The sequence below is a fragment of the Arachis hypogaea genome, chromosome 20, assembly GCF_003086295.3.
Source record: "Arachis hypogaea cultivar Tifrunner chromosome 20, arahy.Tifrunner.gnm2.J5K5, whole genome shotgun sequence".
Classification (NCBI taxonomy): domain Eukaryota; kingdom Viridiplantae; phylum Streptophyta; class Magnoliopsida; order Fabales; family Fabaceae; genus Arachis; species Arachis hypogaea.
The window spans coordinates 43,998,324-44,003,166 of record NC_092055.1 but is presented as its reverse complement, the minus strand read 5'-3'; the positions used below and the strand labels follow the sequence as shown (position 1 = coordinate 44,003,166).

Here is a 4,843-nt window from a genome sequence, read left to right as displayed (position 1 = left end):
TTTCAGGACCAAAAGGAAGCAAGAAAAGGGGAGGTAACTTGCAAGGTTAATGAGAAAAGTGATTGCCAATAACACTCTAAAAAAGCCATCAATGCCCACGTTAGAGAGTCACGTTGACTAAGTTAACGTGAACTCTAACGTGGAGAAGAGAAGTTGAGCCAACGTTAGTGACACTTAACATTGTCACTAACGTTGGCAATTACTCATAAGTGGCCACGTTAGAAGCCACGTTAACCTAGTTAACGTGGCCTCTAACGTTAAGGGGGGAAGAGAAGCCAACGTTAGTGACACTCAACATTGTCACTAACGTTGGCCTATGGTGCAAAGTACCACGTTAACTCCCATGTTAACTTGGTTAACGTGGGAACTAACGTAAGGGATGAAGAGTTGTCGACAACGTTAGTGACACTCAACATTGTCATTAACGTTGAAGCAACCACACAACCCCCAAGAGTCACGTTAACTTCCACGTTAACTTGGTTAACGTGGAAGCTAACGATGAGGAATGAAGGATGAGCCAACGTTAGTGACACTCAACATTGTCACTAACGTTGGGATGGCTAAAGATGGCCACGTTAGAAGCCACGTTGACCTAGTTAACGTGGACTTTAACGTGAGACCTAGGGGCACATTGGAACGTTAGTGACAATGTTGAATGTCACTAACGTTCTCGAAGGATCGCAAAAGCCACGTTAGAAGCCACGTTAACCTAGTTAACGTGGGCTTTAACGTGAAGCAAGAAGGGGCACACTGGAACGTTAGTGACAATGTTGAGTGTCACTAACGTTCTCGAAGGTTAACAAGGCAACGTTAAAAGCCACGTTAACCTAGTTAACGTGGGTTTTAACGTGAGGCAAAGGGGTGCATTGGAACGTTAGTGACAATGTTAAGTGTCACTAACGTTCTCGAACTTATATTCTCACTAAATATTAACACCCCTAACGTCCTGAACTAAAGTCTCCGCCCACTTCACACTTTCTCTCTGCAAGTAAAGCCAAGCCCAAATAAAGAAAGGAACTGCTTCAAACTAAAGATCCAAAGGCCCAAGACTTGAAGAATCACACTAGAAGCTGAGAAGAGTAGTATATATAGGAGTAGCTTTGAATTGAGAAGAAGTTCTGGAGGCTGGGAAAAAGAGAACTACTCTCTGTATTTTACTTTCTTTGCAATTTCTAGTTTTATGATGTATTCTCCATCTTTGTTTTCATTTTCAAGAGCTATGAACAACTAAACCCCTTTCATTGGGTTAGGGAGCTCTGTTGTAATTTGATGGATCAATACTAATTTTCATTATTCTTCTTCTATCTTTCCTCTTGATTTTACTTGAAAGCTTTCGATCTTCATCCAATTGAGTAGTTATCTTGGAAGAGAAGCTATTCAAACTTGGATCTCTTTTGAACCTTGAAAGAGGAATGAAGAGATCAAGCTAGAAATGCTTTCTCATGCTGGACCAAATTGGGTTTGGATGGGTATGTGACTATAACCCTCTCAATACTTGATTTGGGAAATGCATGTGGTATAATCAATGACCATACTTCATCTCTTCTCATGAGCAATTGACCAAGGAATTGGCTATTGATCAAGATTTGAGAGATTGAATTGCAAGAAATTGTAATTCAATCACTTAAGATTGCCAAGGAGATCAATGAGTGCATTGATTGAGGAAGAGATTAAAATGAACTTGATCCAGAGAATTGCAACATCTCCTAAGCCTAATGAACTCCCCATCTCTGATCTTACCCATTCTCTTTAATTTCTGCCATTTACTTTTATGAGCAAATCCCCCATTCCCATTTACAATTCTGCAATTTATTTTCAGTCATTTACTTCCAGTCCTTTAATTTTAGCATTTACTTTTTTGTTATTTACATTCCCGCCATTCTATTTTCTGCAACTCTCAACCTAAATTCTGGATTCGCTCAACTAGAACATTCTTCTAATTAAAGTTGCTTGATCAATCAATCCCTGTGGGATTCGACCTCACTCTATTGTGAGTTTTTACTTGACGACAAATTCGGTACACTTGCCGAAGGGAGATTTATTGAGAGACAAGTTTTTCGTGCATCAAGTTTATGGCGCCGTTGCCGGGGATTGATTGTGCATCAACAATGATTAAATTGGAAGATCACTAGATTGAGCATTTTTATTTTGTGAATTTCATTTTTCTGTTTGAGTAATTTACTTTTTGTTTCAGTTAAACTTCTTCCCTTCCCCCTCTGCTCTTTTGTTTTTCTTTGTTATTTTCAATTCTGTTTGCTAACCCACTAACTGTTTGATATATTGCATCACCCACAACTAACAGTAATTCTGACACAAATACTGTCTGCACCTATTTTCTTTGCTTGTACTTGTTGGTTGTATGACAGGGAGAAGAAGCGGGGCTTCAACTTCCTTTGATTCTGAACCTGAGAGAACCTTCCTTAGACTAAGGAGGGAGGCAAAAGAAAAACGAGTAGTTGGTGCTGAAGAAGAGGAGGAACACTTTGAGGAATACTTTGAACCAAACATGGAAGAAAACATGGAAAATCATCATGAAGAAGAGACTCACAACCATGGCAGAGGAGGTGGAGCAAATCATGTTGGGGATGATAGAAGAGTTTTGGGCTCTTACATCAATCCAAACCCAGGCAATTGTGGAAGTAGCATCCAAAAGCCAACAATCCATGCCAACAACTTTGAACTTAAACCACAGCTCATCACCTTTGTTCAGAACAACTGTTCGTTTGGAGGAGGTATTCAAGAAGATCCCAATCAACATTTGACCACCTTCCTGAGAATATGTGACACAGTGAAATCTAATGGTGTTCATCCTGACGCCTATAGACTGCTCTTATTTCCCTTCTCACTCAGGGACAAGGCAGCCAAGTGGCTGGAATCCTTCCCAAGGGAGAGCTTGACAACTTGGGAGGATGTGGTGAACAAATTCTTAGCAAGATTCTACCCTCTTCAATGAATCAATAGGCTGAGAGCTGAGGTTCAAACTTTCAGGCAACAAGATGGTGAGACTCTGTATGAAGCATGGGAGAGGTTCAAGGACTTGACAAGGAGGTGTCCACCTGACATGTTCAATGAATGGGTCCAGCTGCACATTTTCTATGAATGTCTCTCTTATGAGTCAAAGAAGGCCGTGGACCATTCATCTGGAGGATCCTTGAACAAGAAGAAGACCATTGAGGAAGCCATAGATGTTATTGAAACAGTAGCAGAAAACGACTACTTCTATGCTTCCGAAAGAGGGAACACAAGAGGAGTGATGGAGCTAAACAATGTAGATGCTCTGTTGGCCCAAAATAAGATCATTACCTAGCAGCTGGCTGACCTCACCAAGAAGATAGAGAGGAACCAAGTAGCAGCAATCTCATCTTCATCAACAATCCAAGAAGGAGTGAATGAAGAAGCAGAGGGGAGTCAGGAGCAAGCCAACTACATTGGGAATTCACCAAGGAAAAACTATGATCCATACTCCAAGACTTATAACCCTGGATGGAGAAACCACCCAAACTTTGGGTGGGGAAGTGAGCAAGATCAAAACCAAGACCAGAGACGTTACAACTCCAACAACAATGCAGCTCACCAGCAATTCACCCAGAGGACATCTCAACACCCCACAACAACACTTCTTCACACACTTATCAAAACCAAAACAGCACATCTGCTCTGAATCACTCATCAATTGATGACAAGCTCTCTAAGATTGAAGCCTTACTTGAAGGAATATGCCAAGATATTCAAGAAAATAAGGTATTCAAAGAGGAGGTGCAAGCCAATATTAAGAACCAGGGAGAGACCATTAGGAAGCTGGAATTCCAGGTGGGATATTTAGCTGAGAAGATTCCCAAACCTACTGATAGCTTCCCAAGTGACACGGAGAAAAACCCCAAGGGAGAAGCAAAGAAAGTAAGATGGGAAGATTGCAAAATGGTCACTACAAGTGATCAAGAGATTGAAGACAAGCAAGGCAAAATGTGCAAACAACCTGAAGACAACTCAACAAAGGAGGAGGATAGAGATCACAAAGAACCAGAAATCTCACAACAAGAGCTGCTGAAGCTCTATGCACCATTCCCTCAACTGCTCAATGATGCTGTGGGAAAGAGAATATACTCAAGGTTCCTAGACTTGTTTGCATCTCTGCATGTAAACATACCATTCATTAAGGCAATTCAACAAATGCTTGCATTCATCAAGTATATGAAGGAACTTCTTTCCAGGAAAAGCTCACTCAAAGGAGGCTAGACTATAGTGATGAACAAGGAATGTAGTGCCCTTATTCAACCTGAGCTGCCTACGAAAAGAAGAGACCCAGGGAGTTTTCACATCCCTTGTGCCATAGGTGAAACTATGTTCGATAGAGCACTATGTGATTTGGGGGCCAGCATCAACTTACTGCCTTTATCCCTGGTGAAGAGGCTGCAGATTAATGAGATAATGCCCACAGATGTAATCATCAGACTGGCTGACAAAACTCAAAAGCAAGCAATAGGAGTGGTGGAAAATGTGTTGCTAAAGGTTGGGAAGCACTTTCTCCCAACAGACTTTGTCATTCTGGACATGGAAGAGAGTCACACTCACCCAATCATATTGGAAAGACCATTCCTAGCTACGGCCAGAGCACTTATCGATGTAGAGAAAGGGGAGCTAATATTGAGAATCCATGATGAACGACTCAGCTTCAATGTCTTCAAACTCTCACAAGAAACAGATCAAGAGGATAAGAAACTAAGCACAAATGATAAGGAGACACTGAAGGAGGAGACAAGCACTGAAGCACAACTAGTTCATTCTGAAACCCCCTCAATTGATAAATAAGGAAAACAGCAATTGCCACAGCTCAAAGAAAAGT

The 4,843-nt window shown here is 41.3% G+C and overlaps 1 non-coding gene across 1 annotated transcript; it reads right to left on the bottom strand.

The window, feature by feature from the left end:
- Positions 1-2,959: 2,959 nt before the first annotated feature.
- Positions 2,960-3,063, bottom strand: LOC112787451 (small nucleolar RNA R71). Its single transcript, XR_003194865.1, has one exon. It is a non-coding gene; the product is annotated as a small nucleolar RNA R71 (small nucleolar RNA).
- Between the last annotated feature and the right edge of the window lie 1,780 nt (positions 3,064-4,843).